Source organism: Lutra lutra, chromosome 6, assembly GCF_902655055.1.
Source record: "Lutra lutra chromosome 6, mLutLut1.2, whole genome shotgun sequence".
Lineage (NCBI taxonomy): Eukaryota > Metazoa > Chordata > Mammalia > Carnivora > Mustelidae > Lutra > Lutra lutra.
Genome location: NC_062283.1, coordinates 121,614,788 through 121,628,610, shown reverse-complemented (window position 1 = coordinate 121,628,610; position 13,823 = coordinate 121,614,788). Strand labels below are relative to the sequence as shown.

Below are 13,823 nucleotides of genomic sequence, written 5' to 3'. Positions count from 1 at the left end.
TGATCAAACAAACCACACAGAATATTACATTTTCATACCAGCGCTTAATTCAGTAGCAGGTGGTAGAAAGTTAAGATTTTTTTCTTTTATCTTTTTTTAGTATCTCCTAAAAATATACAACAACATCAACAAACCCAAACCCAAGAATAAACAAATAAAAACAAGGAATCTCAAGGTCTTTTGTATTCAATGGGAGAATGTTCTCTAAGCTGCAACATGCTATGTATATGGGGCTCTCCCCGGAAAGAAGGAGCCATCTCAGGGTTGAAACTATGACTTTCATCTTGACTATAATAATCCAAGTGAGAGGGCCTTAAAGACTTGTCAGAGCATTTCCAGAAACCAGCAGGCACCTTTTCTAGCTTTTTGATGTCACCAACATTGACAAGGGTAAGTTAGAGAATCCAGTGGTTATCTTGACTCTCAGAGAACTATAAAGAGTGCTTTGTAACAAACTCTCCCCTTTCTCTTAGGCTGGTCACTTTCAGATCAAGGTTGATTCAGTGTCCTCAAAGGGGCCCAACTGGGCCAGAGTGTTACAGTCCAGAACCCGCAGTGGCCCCCACTGGTCCCTCTGGAGTGACCCTCCAGTGAGGGACCTAAAGCAGGCATCCACGAAATATATCCTGTGGGTCAAATCCAACCCACCACCTGTTCATGTATTTGCCTGTCATCAAGCTAAGAATGGTATTACATTGTTAAATGGTTGAAAAAAGAATCAAAAGCTTATGTGTGTGTGTGTGTGTGTGCGCGTGTGTCTGTGTGTGTGTGTGTGATAGGTAATATTACATAAAATTCAAATTTTATAAATTTTATAAATTTTAAATTCAAACCACAAATAAATTCTATTGGAACACAGCCATGTTGTCCCTCACGTTACATATGATATCTGAGTGCTTTTGTGCTGCAGTGGAAGAGTGGAGTAGTCGTGGCAGAGACTTCATGTGGTCTGCAAAACAAAAAAATATTTACAGTATGACCTTTCACGGAGCAAGGAAAACTTGCAGATCTATGCTCTAGAACGCCATTTGCCAGCACTGCAAAGGTTTTAAAACAATTGCAGCTAATTGGACGGATGATTTGGAGCATGATCTAGCTTGCTTTGCTGCTGTAGGTCCAGTCCCTGTTGGAGTGCTCTTGATTCTCAAACAGCCTGCTGTTCTGTGAATTAAAAGTTTGCAGACTCACCTAGGGAAATGCTCATACCTTATTAAAGCTATTTTCTTAACTATACCCTCCCTCCCCCAGACAGCACTGCTGCAGAAGGCTGGGAAGGCCCTACAACCCCAGAGCGCACCATTCATACAGACCACAGTGTGTGCTACCACGGCTTCCCTCCTAAAATGTCAGAGAAGACATACCTACAGATTAGGAGTGGAATGATGAGTGAATGTGTTAGTCATGTGTGTGAGTCGGAGAGGGGGTAATCGATTGTAGGAATGAGATGTGAAGACGTGATTTGAAGTTACCCTGGCTCTGTTGAACCTGCAAGCATTTTCTGTTATCAGCCATTACTCCACAGTAGCACCTTCCCACACCAGGACTGCAGAACCCAACAGCTGTAGGCATTTCCAATCAGGAGATATTGGTACCGTCAACCATATATTGTGTAAAGTCCCTAATTATACCAGAATTGTTTCCAATTTTCCAAATGTAATCCTTGATTTCCCAGGTAGATTTCTTTCCCCACAACTCTTAGGGTTCCCTTTGAGGTGATCAAGAGGTACCTCCCTTTGTTGGGTCAAAGGTCTGTCCCTTCAGCTTCACACTGTCCACAACAGCCCATATGGTGGAGAACGTGGCTGCTTTCTCAAAGCACAGGCATTTCTTTTTTCTTTTTTAAAGATTTTATTTATTTAAGAGAGAAAAAGAGAGCATGATAAGGGGAGGGTCAGAGGGAGAAGCAGACTCCCTGCCAAGCAGAGAGCCCAATGTGGGACTTGATCCCAGGACTCTAGGATCATGACCTAAGCCGAAGGCGGTCACTCAACCAACTGAGCCACCAGGTGCCCCATTTCTGTGATATGAGTTTATCCTTACACAGTCTTAAGAGGAGAATGACAAGTATTATTTTACTCATTCTGTAAGTGAAAACACGAAGGTTCAAAGATTAAATAATTTTTCCTGATTTTTCAGGTGTTTGGCTCCTGGCCCTTTCCTCCTTTTGTGGGACCAAGAAGCCACCTACTGCAGTGAGTCCCCCCATCAGGTGAGGAGGGCAACGTGGGAGGGTCTGTGCTGAGCGAATAGTCACCAACTAGAAAGAGACCCCAATGTAAAGCTCTCTGCCTTTCTGAGGAAATTTCCCTCTATTGATCTGCAAAGTGACCCCAAACTATAGCCATATGTGTATCACTTAAAAGTTACAAAGATAGAATTCCTCAGAAAGAATTCATACCAGCGATGAGCAAATATGGTGTGAAAGTAAGCCTCCACTCCCAGAAACTCATCCTTCAAGAGAGAAAATAGAAAAAATAAAATATAATGAAATGGGATGGCTGAATAACCATTTAAGGAACAAAATAAAGCTAACTCCTTAAATAAAATATATTTGAAAGGGAGCAAAGATTTACACATGGAAAATAAAACCATAAAATACTAGATAAAAATATAGGAGAATAATTTTACAGCTCTGGGGAGAGGAGGTTCTCTCTCTGCATGACAAATAGCCCAGAAGCAAATACTAATGGAGTAAGATCTTCATCAAACCACTGTTCCTCTGATTCCCTGGCCACCAAATAATCTGGTCGTGATTCATCCTCCCACACAATAATCGTAGTAAATCCTCATTCCGCATTTACTTATCATTGTGATAAACATTTTACATGAATTTGTTCACTTAAGTCTCGCGACAGCCTCACCAAAGAACACTATCGCTGGGCTGACTGCCCCCCTCTGGACCCCGCAGCACAGAGAGGTTCACAGAGCAGGATCCCGCAGCCAGTGAGCGGCAGAGAAGACGGGAAGGTCAGGTCTCCCTGGGACCCCGTTTCCTGCTCTCCTTGCCCAGGAGGATTTTGCCACCGCAGAAGGTGCTGAAAAGCCGTGCGGAATTCCTGATCCGCTGTGAAGTTAGGCTTCTCATGGCCACTTAATAAGTCAGCATCTCCTTGATCATTTTCTCCAGCTCAACCAGCATGAGCTCAGCTTGCTGAAGCTCGATGAAGGCCGGGTGCACAGACCAAAGTCCCGAGGCACGGGACTCAGGACAGGGAGACGTGTGGAGGGAAAGGACTGTCTGGGCCAGCATGGCCATCTTGCCTCCCCTGCCGACAACTTTATATCCTCTTTTCTGTGATTTAACTGTGGATTGCTACTCCTGTAAGGGTAAAACACAGCGTGATGAAATACAACACAGATAGCAGAGGACTAGTCTGATACATACAGATTTCTGGCATCAGGGGGGCATGGTATCAGCTGAACGCTCCTCGAGCTGATCGTAATGTGACATTACACAGAGCACATGGACAAGATTGGTTATATATGTAGAATACAGTGAACGTGAGATTAAGCTCGAAGTTCAGTAAATCTCCAAAAAAATCCACTCAAAGGTGGATTTGGCGAGCCCTCGAACCACCGTGATTCTGATGATTTCCCAGTGTTGACCTAAGTCCATTGAGCGATTTGGGTCATAATACTATGTTCTGCATCACGGTTGCTTGTCACAGCTTTCTGAAATCAATAAATAGAGCACTGGCACATTTTCCTGGCAGAGGAATTGTTTTCAGTAAATTCTAGAAGGGCCGCTGCTGAGTGGCAAGGAGGAAGCCAGAACCACAGTGCTGGTGTTGACCTTAGACAAAGGTCGATTTTTAAGCCCTGATCCTGACCACAGCAAATAATTGTCGCCCAAGTGGGGAACTGATGAAGTTGGTGGGAGAAGGGGTGATTTTGAAATAGCTGGGAAGTTCCTCAGATGTCTCGGAACAAAGTCAGTGTACCTTTTATTTTACTAAATATGCAACAGTTGGGATTCTTGGCTAGCGAGTGTGTTACAAGGTAGTGTGTGCTCTCTGTGACTTTTCTGGGCCATCTGGTTTTCTGAAACGAAGGCTTCATGTTCTGTCTTCAGGAGCCGTCTACTTGCTGATGTTCGCATCTGACTTCTTTCCAGCCGTTCCCCTCTCAGGCTTCACTTGTGACCCTGTCACCATCAGACTCCACATTTCTCTCGCGACCTCTCACAGTGTCTGATCACTTACCTCGGGTTTCACCATGGGACGCCCTCCTATTTCCAACCCTCATTGCGCCTCGGTCCCTCTCCCTAATTTCTGGTCCACTTCAGATCCCCCAAATGTGGCTGTCCCCCCTCAGCAACTCTATATTTGATCCTCTTCCTGTCTCTCCACGTGTTCTGCCTCTTCAGTCTCATTGTCCCCCAGGCTGGAACAGCACACTAGTGGATGGCTCTCTGGTCTGGGTCCCCAGACTCCCAGAGTCCCACTGCTGTCCCCAGAGATGACACCTGCCAGACACTTCATCTAGACCGTCCACCTGCTCTGCTTTTGGTTTCACAGCTCAGTTTCACTTCCTGCCCGACCCATGGGATGTCCTACTAGTTTATCAACACAACAGCATTAAAAATTTGTTTTTATTTATTTATTTGACACAGAGCACAAGCAAGGTGAGCAGCAGAGGGAGAGGGAGAAGCCTAGGCGGGTTCAATCCCAGGACCCCAGGATCATGACCTGCATTGAAGGCAGATGCTTAACTGAATGAGCCACCCAGGTGCCCCAACACAAGAGCATTTTTATCAGTAGTCTTCTCCCCAGTCACCTTCTCTACCCCTGACTTCCATGTTACTTCGAGTGGTACTGCTTAAGCAGCTTGTGGTACAGAATAAAAAATGCCTTATTTGTCTTTTAAAATACCAGGTAGCAGACAACAGAGCCAAATACACATAGAAGTAGCTATAAAAAAAACAAACAAACCCGGGGGCCGTCAGTTTGTATCCTCTGATTGGGACAATTAAGAAGGAATTTTTGCTTTGATTTAATTTAGTTTTGTTTTACTTTCCTATTTTATTTTATTGTGCAGGTACTAGGTCAACCCTACTCCACTGTGGGGCCATGATATCATCCTTTACAGTGTCCCCAATGCCAGGGAAAATCTCAGAAGCTATGACTGATATGCAAGACCCCAGGGCCTGGGTATTTTAAGGTATAGTCTGAATTTGAAGACTCCTTCGCCAGGTCTTCCCATATATAAGCCTATCCCTCTGTCTTTTTAGTTTTTACACAATTTGCTTTATTTCCCATTAGCAAATGTCTCTGGAGAGATGGATACAAAATACTGAGAAGAAGGTAGCCTGGGGAGGATGTTATTGGTGGTAGATGTCATGGTAAGAACCGGTCATCTTCAGCCTGGAGTGAGAAGTCTGGGCTACTACGGGGGTCTGTCACTGCCCAGGACTCCAGGCAAAGAGCAGAGTTTTGGGGGAAAGCAGAGCAGGGACAGCTTCAGACACAGATATAAGAGGTCTCTGCTTCATGTCTTTGGCTTATCTCAAAATAGCTCTGGGCGTATTTAGAAGGAAGGAAGTTTAGGGATACATGGGCATTTAGATTAGGTAAATTGCCATGGAAATACCATATTTGACTGAAACTAAGAAAAAAGAAACATTAATTAAATTAAGATATCTTGTAAATTTTAAGAAACATATAAATTCCAGAGATGTTAAATTGTTTTTATTTTTTTTTTAAGATTTTATTTATTTGAGAGGTAAAAAGAGATGGAGCAGGAGAGGAGGGGGAGGGTCAGAGGCAGAGGGAGAAGCAGATTCCCCACTGAACAGGGAGCCTGATGTGGGGCTTGATCCCAGGACTCTGAGATCAGGACCCCCACTGAGAGCAGATGATTAACTGACTGAGCCACCCACGTACCTGTAAAATTGTTTTTAAGAAAAGTCAAGTCCAAGAAAAAGATATGTATGGTAAAAGCATTCCATCATTTAAAAAAAAAGAAGAAGAAAGAAGGAAAGAAAGAAAGCTTACGCTAGAAAGAAACTTCTTTTTAAGCCCCTGCCACTTCAGGTGGGCAGCTAAGATGAAGAATACTGTACAAAATCTGTAATTCATGAAAGGTGACATTCTTTGGTTGATACTATGAGTCAACAGAATCCTTCCTTCACCTGTGAATTTTGGGCAACTTTTAATCTTAAAATATAAGATAAATTGCTTTTTTTTTTCTTTTCTTTTCCCTAAGGAGCACAAATGAAAGCGTATCTGAAGATAACTCTGTTCCTAGGTTTTTGAAGAAATTTAGGTCTCGTAAAAATTAAGAGAGGAGACCTTTTCAGAAATGCCATCCATAGCCTACCGGTTAGCAGCGTGCTTCCCTCACCAGCTGTGACTCAACGGGCCCCTGGCCTGTCAGTGGGTACAGCCTCGGAAGGGTGCTCATGCTGTACCTCCTGACAAAGCCCGATTCACACCATATGGCGAGTTCCATGGTTTTAACTGATTTCTGAGCCAAGGTGATAGTAATTTCCCAGTGGGCCAGGTTAGAGTGAGTAGTGCCACAGATCAGGCGAACACACCAGCAGTCGATGGCAGAGTCTGCTTCTAAATTAGAAACCGCCAAATGCACGAGAGTTTTCAAAGCTCTTTTCCTGACTGATGTGTCTGCATCTGATTATCATGGTCCCTGATTTATAACAGCTCTCAGAAAATTCCTTCCAAATGCTTCTCGTGCTGAGTTGCAGATTCTTTGCTTGGTTCCCAGTATTGGTGGCCAAGGTTGAGAATGACCATCGAGGAGGCCGAGGTTCCCCTGGGCCGGGCGGCTGTCATGCCCTGTAGAGCCCGGGAGTCCGATTTTTGAATTCTTTCTGGAGTCAAACCTTAGATTCTTTGAGAGAGAAGTTTGGGGAATTTTTCTACCTAGACAATGGTGAGGAGAGTTGCTACAACTACTATCTTTTCTCTCCTTGCCAGTCAAACATGGAAGACCCTCACTGGGACTAGAGGCATCTTCCCTTTCCAACCTCTTACCTCACAAACAAGAGAATTGCAGCTGGGGAGATGATTTGCTTTGACAATACAGAGTAAGTGAAAAAAAATTATCTTTTTTTTTTCCTCTAAGTGTCATACATCATAAAATTATAATCTTGTATCTCTTCTTGTTTTGGTGCAGTAAACCCAAGAGATATGCTTTTATTGAAAATATAATTCCTGAATACTTGATATCACATATCAGATTGAGATATTTTGTTTTATGACATTTTGCTGAGCTATGGCTTCCAAAGTCACTTAAGTATATTATTTTTCCCCCAAATTCTGCTGGTGAAAAAGAGGATTACAATGCAACATTCAATTCCATTTTTATACAAGTGTCCTTAATGTCCCTGATATTGCCACAGCCGTATTTATATTTGGGGACTGAAAATATAAATGAAACTGAGTTCTTAAGAAGGTGCTTTGATCAAATTTTCATACTCTAAACTAGTAGTGATAAAGCAATACAGAAATTGCAAGACTGTTTCAACCTTCTCCTGTTTACTAATAAAAGCAGCATTTTTATGCAATCAAGCTTTTGTGTTCTGAGGTGAACATAATATAATGATTGCATTTGCATTTTCAAGTATTGATCACGGTAGCATCTTTTGCAGCACACCTGTGAAATTTATACTTTGGAAAAATTGCTTTGCAACGTGAGGGGACTCTATTCCAGTTTAGTTGTCTGTATACGGTGGCCCTATAGAGTAATGGTTTAGAACACAGGCTTTGGGGTCAAGCAGACCTGGGATTAAATTCCAGCTTTGTCATACAAAGCTGGGTGAACCTTGATGCACAAATTTGCGTTTCTTAACATCAGTTTTCCCATCTGTGAAATGGAATTGATAGGAATACTTACTTCTAGGACTGTTTCATGATTAAAGGAGGTAATGCATATAAAGCACTTAGCACAGAGACCTGCATTCAGTAGTACTGCCATTGGTTTGTGATACTGGTGCTGCTGATGGAATTTTCCAAACATGGCAAGTGAAACTGGTAGACCTGGTTGTCTCTGACTTGTGGACAAAATGCTATGATATCTAAACCCATGGGGGGAAATGGTCCATAGTTTGCGAGAGAAGCCAGGGAGGACGTCCTTTGCATATGTAGACTTGGATTTATTTGTTCTGCTCCATCAGAGCAAAAGTTTTTTCTTGTAAATGAAAGAGGATGGAAGAGACTGTCCCAGGATCTACAATGGCAAATGAGACTGAGGGTTATAGGGTTTTCCATCTCAAAGCCCATCTCAGGCCCTGCTCACGGTGGTCATTGGGACCTGGGGTTTATTTAAACTATACCATCTTTAACAATATTTTATTGTCCAATAGGCATTTTTGTCTATTTTCAGAAACTGCCTAAATTGTTCTTCCTTCAGCAAATCTAGTCTCATCTGGGAGGACCAGGTTCTTTGGTGATTTTGATCCACATTCTTTTTCCTCATGTATCAGAAGAGTCAAAGCTTTTTATTCCAGGGATTCTTATTCTTGGGGGTGTCATCAACTACTTTGAAAAATTGATGAAGTTTAAGTGCTCGTTCCCCAGAAGAAATGCAAACATAGAACCATAAACATAATTTTTGTGTAATTATGGGGCTCCCATGTTCTCCTAAAGCCCACATGTGGGACTTTGGGTTAAGAGCCTTTGATATAGTTATTTTCTAACTTTGGGTATCAAGAAGGTTCAATGCATGACTTTGAGTCTGTCGGCTTCTGGGAATCACCATAACCTTCAAAGTAGAGTGGGCATCTCGGCTAAAAATGGCACATCAGAGCCATGATTTTTGACTCTAGAACTGACACAAGACTGGGGAAATGGAAAGTAATAGACAATTATGTGACTGATCAGAGCCTGGAAGGGATTAAGGTGAGCATGGTAAAATAATTGGCCCGTGGATATAGACCAGCAATAAGAAGAGAGATTATGTATTCTTTAAAGGGTGGATGGCTGATGCTTGAACCCAAGATTGGGTGTAAAGTTTGTGTCTCAGTTGAGGAGCTAATTATATTTAAGGTAGAGGACTCTGTGAAAGCATAAGTTGTTTTGCTAAGATATTTTATTGGATTAATTAATATCACAAGAAAAAAATAGCACAAGAGCTTTGTGAAAGATATTGAAATTCTTCATAGGGAATCTTGGGACATGAGCTCTGAGGGTGATTAGCTGTTTGAGCTTACAGAATGGAAGAGACAGAGAAAAACAGTAGCAGAGTATTTTTAGGTATTCTTTCGAATATGTGTTCTAGTGGGAAAGAGAGCAATTCCAATAATTTCCGGGTTGACTTTTTTAAGATAGGTCTTCATTTCTTGAGATACAAGGGAAATTGTTCAAAGGACAGCTCTGTGAGAAATGCACAAAATAAATCTGTAGTCTGCTGAGTAAGAGGGATTCCTTTTCCTTGTGAAACTAGAGATATCACCTCCTAATTTATATTTTTGAATTGAAAAATTATTGCTGCCTCTTCTTTGTGAAATATTTCCTAATCATCTCTCTTAGGGTACTGTTTTAAATGGTATCACTTCAGATATTCAGGGTTGTGGAGTAGGAATATGTTATCAATGTGAGTACCATTTTTTCTTTTTTTAATTTAATTTAATTTTTAAAATTTATATTATGTTATGTTAGTCACCATACAGTACATCATTAGTTTCTGATGTAGTGTTCCATGAATACATTTTTTTCCTGCCTTAAATTGATCTAAAATTGCCTAAGGAGATGGGCTCATGAGATTCTGCCAGAAAAGGTGAAAATACCATCTGACTGGGCTACAGTGTCAGGTCCTGTGGTCCTGATGCATGCCTTGCTGTCTCCCTCACTTAGTCAGCCTGGGGGAGGCCTCAGATCACCACACAAGAGGTCTATACCCTCAGGAATGGTGTCAGCCACTTACCATTGGGGCCCGTGAGCCATTTTTGTAAGACTGAGGTTCTGGTCTTCCTAGATGGCACTCAACTTCAGACACATGCAGATGTTCCATACAGAGATCTTCGTGGAAACTGTATAGACCCCCAAATGCATCTACTTCTCTAAAGTTCTTGTTTTCTAAACAGTACACCTAAATTCCACCTATAGCTCTTTCAGGGAGAGAAAAGCAACCACTTGCAAAGACCCACTGTTTTTACGACTATACTAAAGCTCACAGAACAATAGCTCATAGAATTTCCACAGCAAACCTCCAGGTAGCACTTCGGAAGACCCTTGGGTTCCATATTTTAATTTTATCACAGTGGACTTCTTAAAATTTCTTTTATTTTTAGACCAAATAGAGATATTCTGTGCTGTTTCCAGCCCATGCTGATGTAGCATTTTTGAAAGCTTGAAAATCCAAATGCTATGGAAGACCTGAGGTTCATTTCTCCCCCTTAGGGAAAAGCTTCATCATTACTCTTGCCCAGGCATTGAGTGCCCTAACCCTTTATCACTACCAAAGTTGCATCTCTTCATCGTGCGTACCCTGGAAAGGAGGCAGGAGAAAGGAAGATGGTGAGGTCGCCATGTCAAGAACATGCAATAAAGAGAAGGTATTGAGTGCTGAACCCAGCAGGCACTGGAGTAAGCTCTTGTGGTGAAGCAGTGAACAAATTAAAGATCCTTACCATGTACTTTAAGGAGTGAGTGAAAATATGCAACAATAAATGTAGTAAATAATTACACTCTGTAGAATGTTTAAAAAATCTTATGGAGGGTGGAAATAGGAAAACAAAGAAATTTGGGGTGATAAAGGAATGGATTGCAATTTCAAATAAGATGGAGAGAGTGGGGGGGCGGTGCCTGGGTGGCTCAGTGGGTTAAGCCTCTGCCTTCAGCTCAGGTCATGATCTCAGGGTCCTGAGATCGAGCCCCACATCGGGCTCTCTCCTTGGCTGGGAGCCTGCTTCTCCCTCTCTCTCTCTCTGCCTGCCTTTCTGCCTACTTGTGATCTCTCTCTCTCTCTCTCTCTGTCAAATAAATAAATAACATCTTAAAAAAAAAGATGGACAGAGTGGGTTTCATTGAGAGGGTGACATTTGAGCTAAATATTGAGGGAGATCAAGGAGTTAGCTTTGGAGTGTGTGGAGAGAATCACTCCAGTTACAGGGAGCAGCTCATACAAAGACCCTCAGGCATGTTCAAAAAACAAGGAGGTCAGTATGGCTGGACTTGAATGAGCAAGGATGATGTAGTAGGAAAGAGGTCCCAGAGATTACTTGGAAGGGTCAATCCCTGAAAAAATCATTTGCTGCTATCAGACTAAGGCCTTATGCGGATTAGCCCAAACCTGGATTTTTAAACCAGTTACTGGCAAGAGCGATCAGAAAAATACCACAATCCCACCCTTGGCTTATGTGTCTCAGAACCTGCCCTTGATAAGCTCCTAAACCACATTGGTATTCGTCTGGGAAAGGCAGAATGGATGCTGGAACTCAACCAGAATTTCTTCCACTGTTTAAGGGAAAGGTTCCCTGAGTAGTCTCTTAAGTTTGCGTCCTATTCTTGGCCAAACAGCTTCTTGTGTTTTGCTATTATACCACTGGTGGTCATCCAAGATTTTTCAACCACAGAAACTGGAAGAAAAGGAAAAGGGCACAGATGAGGTGTGTGATTGAGGAGGGAGACAAGGAAGAACTCACGGCTAGTAGAAAGCTGTTTCTGAGAAGGATGTTGACCCTGGAAGCCTATGGGGAGGGGCTCTGCCCACCTGGCTTAGGAGAGACTCTGCAGGGATGCCTCCAACCCAGCTCTACGAGCTCTCCAAATTCTTCCCAGCGTTTATCTTCTTGTGACCTGAGACCTGAGGGTGGTGGTTCAGGGGAATTCTAGAAGCCAACATAATTCTTGCTGGCCTCCTGTTGCTTCTACATTTGTTGGTTTCCTTTAGATCTCAGCTGAAATGAACAGACTTGTAACACATGAGAGTTTAAGAGATGATCTAATGCTAATCCAACACCCTTAGATTTCAAATGGGAAAGGCATTGACTTGCCCAAATGTTCACTCTTGGGGACTCATGTTGCTCTCTCTTAATCCAGTATTGTGTCTACAGTAACGCGAAACTAGCTGTTATTCCATTTCTTAAAAGTTGTCTATTACTTCAGATTTTTCTGAACCCTGATTATAAATGTCAAGAATCATGTTAAAGTTATTTAGATGATGACAGATGACTCCTATAGACAGAAGGGATTATCTAAGACTCAAGTCATCTAGGTTGATTGGGTGGTTATTATCTACTTAAAAGTCAGAGCACATGAGAAAGTATGTGGTACATACACCATTATGAACATCTACCCCCAGGAATGAAAATAAATACAGGTGAAATTCTGCCTTAAGTGACATCATACTAGAAATGCACACCAGATTTTGAGATGGAAAACTTGGGTTTTAGGTGTCATGTCTACAATTTATGTATGACTTTGAGCCAAAGTACTTTATCTCTCTGAACTACAACATACTCATCTGTAAATAGGAACAGTGGGAATAAGTTCAGAGTTTTTGTGACAATTAAGTAGATGTGAAAGCCCTTTGTAACCTTCAAAGCTCATCACAAATGAAAGATACTATTATTTCCAAGTGTAGACTGATGGCTCATTGCTCTGGTGGAGGTAACATGATAGGGTTCTCATTGACTTAGGTTGGAGACAAGTAAATTATTGTGAAGAGTTTATTATTTCCACCTCTGCATCTGATCACACAGTTTACAAAGCAATCCTTGTGATGCAGACTTTGAGGGTGATAAGCTTCTCTGTATGGCTTGCAATGCCCTCCCTGAGAGCTGTTATGCCGTGGCCCTACCTGTCTAATTTTAACAACCATTAGTAAAACCTGGATGTAGACTCAGAGCAAGACTGGATGGTGAAGAAGGAGCAGGACTTGTGTCCATGAGCCAGAACACATGCTGGGTGTTGGGGGGAGATTGGAGGGAGTTCTGGCCAACAGCAAAGGCTCATTTGATTGGGTCAAAGGGCCTGCTGTCTCACAACTAAAAGGCTTGGCCACCATTTTTAAAAGACTTATTATGTATTTGATAGAGAGAGAGAGAGAGAGAGAGAGAGAGAGAAAGAGCGAGAGAGAGAGAACAAGCATGGAGGGGCACAGAAGGAGGGAGAAGGAGACTCCCCGCTGAGTGCAGAGCCCAATGTGGGGCCGGGTCTTAGATACATGAGATCATGACCTGAGCTGAAACCAAGAATCAGGTGCTTAACTAACTGAGGCACCCAGGTGCCCCTTGGCCACCATTTTTTTTAGAAGCCTGGAAGCTGGTGCCTCAGAACACTTTCTTTATTCTTGCAGGTAAACTGTCTAGTGGTTAAGAGTGTAGGCTCTGGAATCAGATTGCTTAGATTCTAATCTTGATTCTAGTCAGTGTTAGTGGTAGGACTTTGTGCAAGTTACTAAATACTTCCAAGACTTAGTTTTCTCATCTGTAAAATGGGAATAATAATAATCCTGAGGTATATTTTGAGGATTAACTGAAATAATTCCTTAGAGGGGCTTAGGCCAGTACCCGGCATGTAGCAAGTAAACTGTCAATGCCCCTTCCAAATTCATTCAAGTAGGTTTCTTTACCTACCTAAACAACAGAGATGAGTACCATATGCTTTAAAACCATAAGCATTATTCCTTTTTGTATTTGAACATTTAGTGTTATAATAAAGATTAACCCTAAGGTTCAATTTTTAAATCTCTCTTTTAACAGAAAAAGAAAAAATAATTAATAAGAAGAGTACTCTTTAAAAAAAAAACAGATGAAGTTAGCTCAGCATGGCTTTTTCCTAAATCAACACTTGATCAAGTAATGAATGCCATCATTTGCTTCTGTTTTACCTTCTGTTATTTATTGTTAGTTGTGAAGGCTC

General features: G+C 42.0%; 1 long non-coding RNA gene across 1 annotated transcript; it reads left to right on the top strand.

Moving 5' to 3' along the window:
* The first annotated feature begins 3,832 nt into the window (after positions 1 to 3,832).
* Positions 3,833 to 10,612, top strand: LOC125103279 (uncharacterized). The gene is made up of 4 exons (XR_007128334.1): positions 3,833 to 3,931; positions 5,038 to 5,160; positions 6,936 to 7,045; positions 10,359 to 10,612. It is a non-coding gene; the product is annotated as an uncharacterized LOC125103279 (long non-coding RNA).
* The last annotated feature ends 3,211 nt before the right edge of the window (positions 10,613 to 13,823 follow it).